We start from the raw sequence: 15,234 nt of genomic DNA, 5'->3' as shown, positions 1-15,234 counted from the left end.
TGTTGCAATAAAATTGCTGGTATGAACACAGCCATTGACTTGTGATGAGAGCTAGATTCCTTCATGTTCAAGCTATTTCTAAAAGCTAATTTGAAGGCTTTGGAAAATGTTACCCCAAGGAGATGACAGACTTATCAGCTTTTCTATGCATACTCACAAAGAAAGATGACCACAGAGGAAGAAAGAAAAAGCGTGGTTTGAGGATTATGCACGCAGCCTTAACTTTTTGGCATTTCTAGGGAGAAGCTGCAATACATCAGCGTGCTTTCTGTAAAGATGACAGGTGTCCATGGGAGGTTATGCTCAAAAAAGAGCAATCTTAGAAGCTCTGAGTCTGGTCGTTCCTATTCCAGTTCAGAAGCAGAAGGAAAAACATGCAAACCTCATCACTGCAAGGCATGTTAAGTGCTGTTAAGTCAAACTAGCACCAAGATCAGAGTGTTCTCTGCATAGTGCAATCAATGACACTAATGGACTCCTCAACAATTCTTATATCACCAGAAGCCCCAAATACTGGGGCAAGACAAATGCTGTTTTCTGGCTCCAGGAAATGGCAGAGAGTAGTTACGTATGAATATACACTTGTGTATGCATACCTATACGTTACACATTTGGAAATGACATTCTTACCCTGCTCTGAACACAGCACATGTGCACGCTGGATCTGGTCCAGATTTTCTCCCTCCCTGGGGTTTACTTTGTAGTTAACTTAAATAACAACAAACATGCCTGCCAGATCTTGCTTCAGAGCTTGGCTCCTTCTTGGGCTGCTCTCTGCAGGACCTCCTTTGTCCCTGTCACTTGTTTCCTGTGCTCCAGCGAGGCATTCACAACCCTTTCTACATCCTGGGCTGACGCCAGGAAAGATCCACCTGCTCTCTTTGTTGGCAGACCTAGCACCCCTGCATCTTTTGAGGAGTCTGTAATGCTTGACCACAGAGAGAGCAAACAAAACAGCTTGGCACTTGCCTGCAAGGTATAGGTTCTGCTGACTTGTTTATGAGGTGTTAGGAGGTGTTTTTGCACTAATGACACAAAGAGGTGGGGAGTGTTTTGTTTTGTAGTCGAGTGCATTTGTGTCCTTGTAGTTTCCAGACCTTTTCATCTCTGGTGGTGTTTACTGGCTGGGATGTATGTGGGGAACTTTTCATGCTAAGTCCCTGCCTACTTCCAAAACCTCCTCCCCTGTCTGTCTGTGCCCAAGACTAGGCGGAAGCCAGTCATTTAAGACAGTAGATAGGTCACTCAAATGTTGTACATGACTAGGTTCGAACAGGGTAGTGACTTAGAAACAAAGATTACTTCTCAATATCCCAGCTATTGTTCTTCAGAAGAACTGTGTCAGTAATTGCAAAGAAAACAATAACAAGCAAGCAGGAAGTGCACATAGCGTCAGCTTCTGGTTTTTGTAGTTTTTGTGCAGCAGGATGGTGAATGACCCAAGGCTGAAACTGTAGCTGAAGCATTAATTTGGTTTGGTTTACTTTTCATAAACTCTGTATGTGCATTATGCAAGCCAGTGTGAACTTAAAGTCTTGTTATGACCACAAAAGGCTTGTTCCAGGTAACAGTGTGTTTTTCCTCCAGTTTGCACTAGAAAGACATCTGTGTATGTGCCTGAAGATCCATTACTGATATTCTTTCTCATTTTTATTACTGGGCTCAGGATAAAAAAGATGTCAGTATGATTCGTAAAGCATTTAAACTGATAACAGTGGCTCCAGGCCCATAGGACGAACCTCCAGAGAAGTCCAGATAATGCTATTGCAGGTCTTCATATAACATCTTCAAATAACAGCTGATCTAACTTCCTTTACCCTGCATATACTTTGGTATTGTTTTTCTACAAATAAACTAACAGTTAGAGAATATCACAGATACCCAACCCTTTTCTAATTAAGGTTAAATATATTCTCTGATGTAAGTACACATAACTCCCTTTAAAGGAATAGGTATTACATTTCCTTCTGTATGTTCCTTAGAAGATAAAATGGTAAGCTTGTGTTTGCTTAGGGAAAAGAAAAGAAAAGAAAAGAAAAGAAAAGAAAAGAAAAGAAAAGAAAAGAAAAGAAAAGAAAAGAAAAGAAAAGAAAAGAAAAGAAAAGAAAAGAAAAGAAAAGAAAAGAAAAGAAAAGAAAAGAAAAGAAAAGAAAAGAAAAGAAAAGAAAAGAAAAGAAAAGAAAAGAAAAGAAAAGAAAAGAAAAGAAAAGAAAAGAAAAGAAAAGAAAAGAAAAGAAAAGAAAAGAAAAGAAAAGAAAAGAAAAGAAAAGAAAAGAAAAGAAAAGAAAAGAAAAGAAAAGAAAAGAAAAGAAAAGAAAAGAAAAGAAAAGAAAAGAAAAGAAAAGAAAAGAAAAGAAAAGAAAAGAAAAGAAAAGAAAAGAAAAGAAAAGAAAAGAAAAGAAAAGAAAAGAAAAGAAAAGAAAAGAAAAGAAAAGAAAAGAAAAGAAAAGAAAAGAAAAGAAAAGAAAAGAAAAGAAAAGAAAAGAAAGAAAAGAAAGAAAAGAAAAAAAAAAAAGAAGGAAAGCAAAAAAAAACTAATAGCATCTCATTATGGTAACTTGGTCAGAGAGATGTAAGTTAGTTTCAGCTGTAGCAGAATCTGATGTCAGCCTGGTAATTACTAGGCAGAGTCAATAATACCTCTCCTCAGTATAATTGCAAATCCAGTACAACCATGACCAGAACTAAATTGCTTGAGAGCAATCAATAGAAATCTCCTGATTGCATTCTCAGATGTACACATCAGATGTAAAAAGAAAAACTGTCCATCCAAGCAAAAGATCAACTTTACAAATGAAAACTGCAGTATAAGGCTAGGAAGAAGTATGTTCACACAGAAGCCTTGTAGTTAACTCTGGCTAGAAGTAACAGGTCTGAATGGGAACATGTATATTTTGAAAAACAGAGGCTATGCCTACATGAGCAGCGATTTGATGCAACTGGAGTACTAGATTCATGTAGATGATGATGAGTTCCCAATATTTGTTCTCTGTGTGGTTTGTGGCTTTCACTCAGACTAAATTTATTTGGTTTCATCACACCAAATATTCTCATCACATGTGGTTCAAAGCTGTTGAAACACCAAACTTTAACTCAGGTGTCTGTGTCACCATTATGGGCTGGACATCATTAGGTTTGCACCTGGAATGGAAACTTCTGTCTCAGTTTCTTCTGTGAGGAATGTAGTTCAAATACACCAAAACCACTGTGAGGATCAAAGCAAAGTATGGTAAGTGGGGGTGCTCAAGGGATTAATTTCAAAACCTCACTGTTGCTTGAACCAAAATGGTATTGCAGATTCAGCCAAAAATGTGCTTAAAAAATAATAATAATAATAATAATAAAAAAATCCTAGGTGATTATCGCCTTGGCTTTCTGCTTTTTCCTTCCTCAGTATTTTTGCTTATACATAAATCCCTGAATAAACATGTTGGCTGTGGTGCAATGCAATTCTTACCACTTGAGTATTTCCTGTGAACATTGCACATAAAGATAAGAAATGATTTTGAAGAATACACCATTAACTTTACTTATTGTTCTGTTAGAGACTCAGAGACAATGGATTAATTTGTGATGTTTGTTTGCTTGTTTGATTTGTTTTTAAAGCTTCCTCTATAAGTATACTTCAGGAGTTGAATATGAACTTTGGAAAGTGCTGAAACTAAGTCCCATGAAATTTCAACATGATTTTCTAGTTAGCAGAGTTGTGAAAGCTCAGTTACTTATTTAGAAGAGGGATCTCAAAAGCACTGTGGAAAATAGGCACCTAATAGCCCTTGAGTTCTCTTTGAATAGGTGGCCAAGCTGCTGAAAAGAGGGGGGTGTTAAATTTTTTTTTTTTTAATATCTTCATTGTTTTCTGTTTTATTTTGGATTAAGTGAAGTGGCAACTGTTATGCACTCTGTCTGCTATTACATTTCCTTTTGGAGGTTTCTGTTGCAATGGATTAGTTTTCTAAACTGTCTGGAGTTTTCTGAGAAATCTACTTTAACATAAAATTGTTAGTTTTCTCACTATCTCAAATTATGCTGCCCACACAGCACAAAACACTAAATAAATAGACCTGGACAAAGCTGTAGTGTGTGAGATATCAAGAGTATTTTTGCTTAGGCTGTGCTGACAGAAAATGTTTTCTTTCCAGTGTAACCAGTGTAACTCTATCTTTTATTTGACATAGCTTTTGTTACAAGCTTATGAGAAAAATATTTTCAACAGGTGCCAGATCTATTAGGAGAAAAAAAAAAAAAAAGGAAAGGAAAGGAAAAAAAAAAAAGCAGGAAAAAAAACGAAACTGTTGTCTTCATAATTTTATAATGGAACTAAACAATGTTTGCCCCATGAGAAACTGTATAACAGATGTCTGTACAAAATTTTATTCACTGTTCAACAGAGAAAAAAGTGTGATATGCATTGCATTCACATTTTACATTATGGTATGGATTAAAGTACTGTAGTCAGAATATCATTAAAAGGCTGTTAAATCACTGATAATTTCATCGTATGTTGGAGTCAAGTGTAGAAGTACAATTCAGTTGCATTACTGTGATGTTATGAACATTTTCAATTATCAAGCTTAACCTTGCTAAGAAGCTGAAATGAACACTATCAATACAGTGAGGCATGGAGTAACAAAATAGCAGCCTGCATGTCCCTTGCTTTCTCTCCCTTTTTTTCCTACTTACTCCAGCAAAGGAAATGTGTGGACTCTTGCCCCCACCATTTCTAAATTGCCAAGCAGTTGTTTCCTGTAGATTAATTTGTAATACTAAATCTTGAGGAGAAGGAAATGTGAGCACGTTCCTCCCCCAGGCCATTTACAGGTCTGGAGTTTTAATGTAATCTAAAGCAGAGGTTGAGGAACTGACGCAAAACAAAAGGGAAGGACAAAGTGATAAAGGTGAAATTGGAGAGTTTCTTCAGCAAAGATTTCTCTTTGTGTGCTAGAAAACTTGCTTTACCCAATGCTTGCAGCTTCTACGCTGTTTTCTCTCGCAAACCGACCTATATAAAAACACCAAGAGGGGGATGTGTGTACACCACGTACATATGCTCACAGAGCTGTATTTCGAAGCAGCTTACATATGACTGCCTCTTTTGTTTGTGCATGGTTGCTGTGGTGATGATAGATAGTTTCCTTACATGGATAAATTAAAACAAACAAACCACGTCCATCAGCACTGATGCTGTTCCTCCTCTTGTCTTCACAGGGCAGTTGGAGCTGTGTTTTTAAGGTTATTTAGGCATGAAAAGCTGCAGATAGGCAGACTTCAGAAAGAGTTAGAAAATACATACCTAGTTATCTGAACCTAGATGGCTTGATACTATTAAAAGTGCTTTGGGTGCTTATTTATAGCTCTGTTGCCTAAATATCTTTCCAAATCTGGCATGATACAAGTACACAAGTCCCCATCTTCTTCATTTTCTTCTGTCTTTTGGGGCTTTTCAGAGTAAATCACCTCTACTGAATTCTGCATAGCTTTCTTTCATTATTCGTCAGTAGTGAAGTCTTCTGCTCAACTCAGGCTGGATAGACCACAATAAAAGGAGAAAAATGGAAGAGAGGAAACTAAAGAGACATAGGAAAAAAAAAGAAGAAAAAGTGGTACAAAAAGGTTTCTAGTCTAGCTTTTTGCAAGCTTCCCTGAAGACTTTCCAGGGAGGGTTTCCAAAAAGCATCAATGTTCTCCACATCACAGGGTGAACGAAGAGAAATCTCCAGTGATGACAAAAGGGTAGTCTGATCTGGAAGCATGTGATTATAATAAGCATTTAAAATAGCAGTCAAAAAATAAACGTTACAGTAAGAATCGTTTGAGAAGAGAAGACTTTCTGTCTTTACCAATTTTCTCAGCCACCTATTACCAGAATATTCCAGGAGCTTTTATGTTACAGGTCTTTCAGTCATTGCTTACAGATGGGAAGTTGCAGGCCCTGACTGCAAGTGTAACTTCAGTTCTACTGCTGCTGGGTTACCCCTTCGATCCTGACAAAAAAATAGACTCTTCGGGAAGATGGCCCTCAGCACTCTGGAAAAATCATGCCTTGGGAGAAAGTGAAGGGCAGGAAAGCAGCCTATCCTCCATCATTTCAGCCGTGAGTTCTTAGGTTTCTTAGGGTTCTTAGAGTCTCCATAACTCAGTGAAAAGGGATGATTACCAAGGAAATGTCTGTAGTATTACCCCAGGAACTCCAGCCAAATTTTTCTTTTCTTATTCTTTGGAAAAAAAAAATGGTGTTGATCTCAGATTGTTCAGCAAATTTATTTTCATTAGAAACTTAAGGGAGTATTGTTAAATAAATGTTTAATATTTCTAGGGACTCTGGATTGTGCTTTCTTCACAGAGGTGTTAAATTCCCAGCCCCTATACGGCAATGTGTGTAGGGATGGACTAGCTTATCTACTCTCTGCCTAAGACACAGTCACACTCAAAATCTCTTTGCTCAGACAGCAGTGTCAAAACTGACTCCATAACCATTCCTAAGGCAAGGCAGGACAGCGTGAAACAAATGGACATCTAAACAGGAGGGGGTTCCAGGTGCCATAGAGCAAAGAGTAAAGTCTTTCTGGGTACAGCAACCAAGAATTATCTTGTGCTTCTCTTGATGGATTTGCCATGGTATCACAAATGTACAGAAAGCACCTGAAATCCTGTCTTTGCCATCTACGACTAAGATCTCACTGGTCATAAAGAAAATTCATCCGTGCCAAGAAGACACTGAGATTACCCCTGACCATCTCTTGATGCCTGAGCACAGCTACATATTTGAAAAGGTGGGTCAGGAACCTGGAAAATGAGATAAATGTAAGAATCAGGGGAAACAATTTGGATGAAGTTTGGCCAACTACTTAAATGAAGCAGGTGAAGAAATCTCATTTCGGAATGAAAGCATCTGGAATGTTTCTATTTTATTTTTTATCACTTATCATGTATCTTTTTTCCAATTAGAAATACTTAACACTTCCAAGATATGGCTGATATTCACTCCAGGCTAGAATCCCTTTGTATATTTTTAATTGTATATGTGTTTTAGGGACAGTTGGGACCAGTTGGGACTTGTGGAACTATGGGATATTTATGTTTCCCTCCTCATTGTTCTCTTAACTTCTGAATTCCTCTACCATTCCAGTTCAATTTAATGAGTTAGAAGGCTCTTTTATGCTCAGGTAAAATGTATATATTGTCCATGTGTTGGCTAAAACATGCTAGTCATCTAACAAAATCAAAGCAGGTATAGTTCAAACACGAGATTTATGTATTGAGGTTAAGCCTAATATTGCAACCTTGTGAAAACATTCATCTTTTGTATTGTTTGTACTGTGCATGGCATGTGTGCAGATGATGCTCTCGAGCTGTCTTTCACAGAGGTTTGCTCTCCTGGCTCGAGTGTCACTATTGACTGATGCAACTGACCTAGGCCTTTCAGGCTAGATCTGTGTCCTTCCCAGTTTCGAACACTTGGACTCTGCCCCAGGGCTGGAATTTAAACTGCTTTGCATTGCAATGCAATTGAAAAATGAGGAAAAAAAGCAGTAGCTACAGCTGTTCAGTGCCAAGCCAAGTTTCCAACCATATGTACAATCTCTTAATACCCTTGGAGCTTTCCAGGACAGCCTTTCAGGTTATCTGATGAGCTTTTAGAAGAACAGCTCTGATACAGAAATCCTGTTCTTTTAACAATATGGCAGCTGCATAAGGACCTTGAAAAATTTGGACCTTTCTTTTATGACATCTGTACTCCATGGCCAGAAGAATTTAGTAGCAGAAAGCCAATGTTTATGCCTAGGGGGCCTGAAAAAATGTTGTGTGAAGCCAAGTATTGCAACGTCAAAGAGCTTTTCTTTGTTTTATTGTCTTTAGATCTATATTAGACAGCTCATTTAAAAAATCTGCAGTTCCAGAAACTAAGTTATTCACTGCTTTGAAATTCAAAATGACCCTATTTTTTTCCATTGATCTTTTTGAAATGCTTTTTGAGATTGGTCAGAATCTCAACAGAAAACTGTTTTACTTCATATGCTTTACCACACAATTTGCTTTTTCTCTTTATCCTTTCCCTTAAATATTTTCTGCTTGGCAACTCTTTGCAATCTGACTTCAGGAACCCTTCATGGGCTTGTTGTTGAAAGCATTCAACTCCCTCTGCTCAGCATGTTCACTCCATTTTACCTGCCCTATATTCTCGTTTTATTGTTGTTTAACATTGCTGTTATACGATTCTTAGATTTTTCAGCTGTACTGGATCTTTGAAAGCTGGCAGGATGAATTGCTAGCTCTCTAGTCTTTAATGTTTATCTCCCCTTGGATCTCACCGTCTGTTCCTATTTGGCAGCGCAGGTAAATGATTTTTTTTTACTTTTTTTTCCAACTTCCTTTTATTTACCCTGTTTCCTGCAGATATTTAGCTTATCTGTTTCCTCTTTCTCTCTCCAGACATCATCAAGAAGGAGTTGGTGGCAGTTACTGAAGTTGATGAATATGACTGAAATTTCCATGGTGGTTTCTGTGTTGTGGGGGTTGCTTGAGGAAGTAGGTTTTTTTCTTTTATCAGGTTTATGTCTGTTGACACGTGTTCATGGAGTGTAGTGCAATGAAATCCACAATGTAAGACTGTTTTTTCTGTTGTTCTTTTGTTGTTGTTTTTTGTTTGTTTGTTTTTATCTTTCACTCAAGTGTATTCTACCTAATTTATTCTTTTTGTCTTTATTTCTCAATGCCATATCTTTGAGCTCATCAGCAAACCAAATAACCATTTTTTAGAATTCAGGCTCTGTTCTGTGAGAGTTCAATCTCAGTGTAGCCCAGTCCCAGGATAGCTACAGTTACCAGAGACAACCATTCACTTAAGACAATTATCATGCAGTGTAGTCTTAAATTTTGAAGATGGTACTGTTTTGTACAATTTTTTTTATTTTTTTTGTTTTGTTTTTTCCCCAGTTTTTCTGCTCTGTAGTCAGGATTGACTGGAATCTCTCACTGTCTTTACCATCTGGATAGCAAAATCTTAAGTGAGTCTCAAAAAAAAGTGATCTGTTACACCTTCTGCACATGCCTGAAGTGAAAGAGAACAAGAACGAAACATGTACTGTGAAAAGAAGAAAGTTTTTTGTTGTTGTTTTGTTTGTTTGTTGTTGTTGTTGTTGTTTTTTCCCTTGTGTTTATTTTCCATATCAGGAAAATCAATTTTGAAAAGCTTTTTTTTTCGATTTTGAAAGTGCTGTACTGCTATCCTAGATAACAGTATATGTTGATATTTAGAGTTAAAAATGCTGTTCTTTCAAAGTCAGAGATAGTATCCCTCTTGTGCACAACATTCGGTGAAGGTCTTTTACAATATTATCTTACAGTATTTTTATTTTCATTATTTTTGAAAATTAACATTGAAGTCAAATAGGATCAACTCTGGTTTATGCCTTAATGAGGTACTGAGGTGCAGATGAGGATCTGCTTCATAAAAGGATTAATCTGAATGAAAACCCACCTGTTCTTCCCTTGTGTCATTAGTCAACTGTCCTCAGACTCTCTTCTCAGTCAAACCTATGAAATAATTTGCCAGTTGTTGCAGTCTCTCAGCTATGCCTGCTAACTAGAAGTCATTTTCATACAACAGCTGTCCCTCTGTAGCTTTTGTGTAATTACTTGATTGTCTGTCCCCTTCCAAAACCAAAACCCACAGCCATTTCGCACTCTTCTTGTAAAATGCCCCAGACCTGAGCTGAATCAAGGCTGACTGTTATTCTGGGAGCTAGGGCCTTTCCGGCATAAGGTTCTAGGATTTTCGGTTATTTCATCTAGTTCATTAGGTCAGAGTGATGCTGAACTGGCAATGTGGATCTTGCATAATGGCTGGTAATGTTTTATCTGCTGTGTGGCTAAACAGAGGATTTTGATTTTCAGCTCTGTCAGCCAAGCATTTTTTCCCAACTACCGAATTAATTTTTAAACTATGCTGTTAAGGATTTTACAATGATCCCTTCTATTCCAGCAGTTTTTGGCAGCTACTATAACTTCATGCAAGACCATGAGATCCTTTCAACGGCTTAGCAAGAGGTACTCATACACTCTGACTAAAGCCAAAGCAGTTGTAATGGATTTTACAACAGAGTATTGGCACAGTCATTTTTTAAATGATAAATAACTCCTTAGACTTTGTGATCCATGACAATTTTTGTTTTCTAGGTACTAATGATTTCCTGATAATTACTGTCTTCAAAAATTTTGCAAGCAGCTACAGGTTATCCTAATATGAGATGACTTGTCTATTTTTTAGACTGCATAATGTTTTTCATCCTTTCCATTTCCATTTTTCCATTTGGGTGTTCTTTAAATTCTAGACAATGTCCAAAAAATATTCATTGAAGCACTTCAGGCTTTATTATTTGAAAAGAAAAAAAAATATTTCCTGATTTCACCTTTCCTTATTTGACACAAAAAATCTTGTCTGATTGTATTTCCTCCAGCTTAGACTAATGATTCCGCTTGCTGATTTACTTAGCAAAATGATTTACTAAACGTCAAGCTCTTTGTGAAATTCTGCTGTCAGAGTGAAAATTAAAAAAATAAAAAATAAATAAAAAAAGAAAAAAAAGCAGAAATAAACTAACTCAGTCCTTATTCAGGGCTTGTTATTCATATCACAAAAGATAGATTTCAAGGCTCTGCTAATACTCTGTTACGTTGTCTTCTCTCATCAGGTCTGGATCATATTTCAGAATTGGATCTTGTTGTTGAATGAGACCATGTTTCACATATTAAAGTAGTGGGTGACTGGAGTAAAAACAAATACCTGAATCACACTGTGTTCTCTCATGTTCATATTATCTATGGGGTGCCTATTGCTCCACTGCATGAGTTACACATTGATTCATCAAGAGGATGATGGAGAGAGAAGAGGGGAAGAGCAGCATACACTAAGGTTTCTATTTCACTGCTCAAAACCACACTGCCGTTCAGGTTTATTTGAGTCCACTCTAAATCTCTGTTTTCAAATGACTTTATCTAAACCAAAATCAGAACCACCACACCATCCCTAAATTCACTATGTCACTTGAAAACAATACCCCTAGTTAAATCAAGTTAAATCCTTGGTGAAAGGGCATAGCCAGACATGCTGTTTCTGCTGCAGCTGGCTGGGATAGGAGATGAGTGACTTCATTTACACATTCTCAGCTGGTTCATATTTTCTGTCTTAGCTACATTTGTAACTGCTCAGAATAACCTATGTTTACTTGCATACATTTTGTGTTTTCTATTTATTGTGACACTTTATTTTACAGAAACTAGTGAAGGTGTCACTTCTTATAAAGTTGTGCTAGCATCTCTCAGGGAACAGGAATGAGACAGAGGAAGAGGTAAGCAGATGAGGACAGTGACCTCTTAATCAAGTTAAGCTGTAGCCACAGCACATCTGACTGTGATCTGAACAATCTTAATTTAAAAAAAAAAAAAAAAAAAGTACAAATGTTGACATGTGGATGGCTAGAGCCAAAAATGAAATTCTGGCTATGCTGAGCACAACTAGGAGGAATTTTCCAGGTCAATGAGTCCCATCCTATGCTTTTCCAGGAAAAAATTTGCACTGTTCGTTGTCCACATTAAAGCTTATTTGGTCTGTTGACCTGCTACCCTTGAAAGCAAAATATCCTGTAGATTTCATGTGGATTGGGATTTCACTTCAAGCAATAGTCCTATGAAAAAAGCTCAGAAAGTTGGGGTTATTTAGCCTAGAGAAAAGAAGGTTCCAGGGAGACTTATAGCAACCTTCCAGTAGTTAAAGGGAGTCTATAGGAAAGATGGAGAAGGACACTTCATCAGGGAGTCTGATAGGACAAGGGATGATGGTTCAAAACTAAAAGAGAGTAGATTTAATTTAGATAAAAGGAAGAAATTCTTCACTATGAGTGTGCTGAGGGACTGGAAGAGGTTGCCCAGAGAAGATGCGGATGCCGCATCTCTGGAGATGTTCAAGACCAAGTTGGATGGGGCTTTGAGCAACCTGGTCTAGTGGGAGATGTCCCTGCCCATGGCAGAGGTGTTGGAACCAAATGGTCTTTAAGGTATCTTCCAACCCAAAGTATTCTATGGCTCTGTGATTCGACTAAGCAAAAAAATATTCACAGAAATTTTCTGACTAATCCTTCAAACTGGTGCCTTCCCCACCACACACCCTGTTGATATCCCTGTTATTACCCTGTTGTTTAAAGGCATATCAGCACAGAGTGCTGGCCTTGTTTTTGTATGGAAGGTACAGAATGACCTTATAGGTTAGCATAAGAAGGTTTTCTGTTTTCTACATGTTAAACGTCTGTCCCTCAACCAGGAAAGTTTTGTGTCTGAAGTCTCCATTTCCCTAGTGGTAGGTGGTAGCAGGGGAAGATTTCTTGTTCCTTTTCTTATGCATACTTTGCATTCACTCTAGCTGTCTGCTGGCAATCAACACTTTTTCCCCAAGTTAAAAGGCAAGGCTGAGAGTGTTAGAAGGTGAAGCACTAATGCAACTTATATTATTGGAAGATTTTACCGTTGGTCTTGTTTTAGTGAAGGTAGGTTTTTGTTCTTCTTCTACATGTAGTCTTCTGATCTCTCTTTTTCATCTCATACATCCCAATTATGTTCAATTCCCTGCACATCCTGAAGAAAACTTGTCAAATTAATTCTGCCCTTTGCTTTCCTGAAATCACATCTCTGTGTTCCAGCTTTCCTTTCAACAGAGAGTTTTGTTTGTTTCCTGGTTTTGTCCTTTCTGTATCTTATTGAAAAGTAGGGGAAAGGCAGACTAGCAAATGAGACCATTTGGCTGTCTGGCAAGGGAAATGGCATGATTTAAAAGTGGCTGAGCTAAAGAAATACTAAAACCTCCAGTAAAATTCTAACATTTGTTCAGATATTTTTGTTTATTTTTGGAGTTGTGGAATATCCATGATTTTCAGTGTTTTGACCTTTACTTTGAAGAATGTCATAATTATGCCAGCAAAATCAGCTGTCAATATTTTCATTTCACACCTCTTTATGGAATTTTATAACTGACCTATAAAATTACACATACTGAGCATATGTGGTCTCAGGCAGGAAAAGATTTAATAAATAAATACATAAATACAAATGTGTCTGTTTAAAAGTTATAAAGCTACAAAGGAAGGGAAGAAGAGAGGAAGGGAGGGAGGGAGGGAGGAAGGAAGGAAGAAAGAAAGAGAGAGAGAGAGAGAGAAAGGAAGGAAGGAAGGAAGAAAGAAAGAAAGAAAGAAAGAGAAAAAGAAAGAAAGAAAGAAAGAAAGAGAAAAAAGGGAAGGGGGGAAGGGGGGAAGGAAGGAAGGAAGGAAGGAAGGAAGGAAGGAAGGAAGGAACTGGTGATTTCAAATGCATTTTTCAGTCCTGTAATTTAAAGGCAAGGCCATCAGGTTTTTCTTCTTTTAAACTCAATATGATTAACCTCTTAGTCTTTAATGTGGACTTATGGAGTGCCTGTGGCCATTATGGTAAATAACCACATTATTGCATTTAGGAAATTAGCTACTGTGTGCTTGTGGTAATTTTGTCTCCATGAAAATAGCTCACAAATTTAAAGCAGGCAGACTTATTGCAGAAGTCAGTTCTGCTTTTAGATACACACCATCTTTGTGTATTTATGTAGATTCGTCAGAGTGTATTTGAAAGGATCTTTGTCAGCCAGTGTTAATATTAGGAGTTTTTGTACTGAAGGACTAGGGAAAGGAGGAGTTAAGAGGTTTAACTTTCAGAACGCAGTAGCTTTCAAATGGAGAACAAGTAACTTTTAAAAAATTTTCCAATTATTTCCAATGTTTAACAATTGAAAATATTGAATATGTTTAAATACTGAAAAAAGCATTTATGCCACTGTAATTTCCAAACTTGTAGGTTAAAAAAAATGGTCTGTGAAAGTGGTGATAAAATTCACAGGAGCTTTAATCTTCAACTCCCCATATAGCCTCCTTTCACGAAGTATTGGGACCACCCAGATACCCGTGCTTCTGAAAATTTGGTATGAAACGTTAATTTTCACAAAACACAAATCATGATTATGTTATGTCCCCAAACTGAGTTCAGTTTGCAGTTGTAAGGCAAATACTCTATTCTACAAGAGGGAAAAGGAACAGTGGGTTATATGGCACACAGGTGAGAAGAACATCTTGTACCATGATGATAGTGTGGCTCGGTAAGCTTACCCTCCTTTCCTGTCTGCCAAATATCAAGATAGTGTGAAAAGGCAGAAAAGCAGCATGTGTCCTTTGGACAAATTGATTCAGAGGGAGGTGTTTTCTTCCAAACATAAAAGAAATGGAGCCTCTCCAATATTTTTTTTCCAGGAAATGACTCTCACCAACTAATCCAAGCTGTTGGTTAGTTGGTTTGAACAATGATTCTCTAGGAAATCTCTCCCAGTGGTGTACTGTTCAACAGTCAGTCTTAGTGGCAAGAGTGGCAGCATAGGTCAGACTTGTGCTGGCCTTGTGTCATCCTGCTTTATACAGGGAGCCCCAAGCAGGGTTAGGGAACAACGGTATGTTCTCTACCATGTCCTCTTTGTTTCCATGTGTGGAACAGTGAATTGATCAGGTAAAAGTATATATCAAAACTTTATTTCAAGACGGGAAAAAAAAAAATGGTGTTGCCCTGGCCTTGAATGTTTCTGAATGCCCTAGTGTTTCAGTTTGCAATGAAATCCTAAACCCTACTGTGCATTGCATGGTTTTGCATTTCAGTGAAAAGAGTTCACAGAGTTCAAGTTCTAGAGTTACATTAATAAGGCAACATGTTGAAAATATAAAGTTATAGTGTTTCTAAATAAACTATAGTAATTTTGTGCTTGGAGTGGATGACATTTTGGTGTCATGACAATCTAATGAATATCTTTTTTACCTTAGTTTTTCCAGATCACCATTTTAATGATCAGCTAGTTGATCCTTTTTACATCATGTTAATTCTCTTATGGATGTGACTTAGCATATTTTCTATCTAGAGCTTTACAGGATACACTAATAAGTCTCAAGAAAACAATGAGCAGAGATGTCATGCAAATTTATTTGGAAAAAATATTCTTTATCCCACAATATATTTTGCAGGACCAGGTAAATATTTGTTAACTCAAGGAAATGATTTCCAGTATTCCCTTACCCTTTCTTTACCCCTTTCTTTAAAATATAGAGTTTTTGCTGTTGTTGTTGTTTTCTCTTCGCACAGTACTGCGATATGAAATAAAGTCTAATGTCAGCCTGT

At 37.3% G+C, this 15,234-nt stretch overlaps 1 long non-coding RNA gene across 3 annotated transcripts; it reads left to right on the top strand.

Annotated features, from left to right (window-relative positions):
- Positions 1-2,529: 2,529 nt before the first annotated feature.
- LOC310889100 lies at positions 2,530-13,120 on the top strand. Of its 3 annotated transcripts, none has more exons than XR_014576379.1 (4): positions 2,530-3,229; positions 8,225-8,337; positions 8,434-8,529; positions 8,938-13,120. It is a non-coding gene; the product is annotated as an uncharacterized lncRNA (long non-coding RNA). The 3 variants fall into 3 exon arrangements; XR_014576380.1 differs by having other exon boundaries at positions 2,530-6,773; XR_014576381.1 differs by lacking the exon at positions 2,530-3,229 and having other exon boundaries at positions 7,800-8,337.
- The last annotated feature ends 2,114 nt before the right edge of the window (positions 13,121-15,234 follow it).

Source organism: Anser anser (genome assembly GCF_964211835.1).
Source record: "Anser anser genome assembly, chromosome: Z".
Taxonomy (NCBI): domain Eukaryota; kingdom Metazoa; phylum Chordata; class Aves; order Anseriformes; family Anatidae; genus Anser; species Anser anser.
The sequence above is the reverse complement of the archived record's forward strand: the minus strand, read 5'-3'. Positions and strand labels throughout refer to the sequence as shown.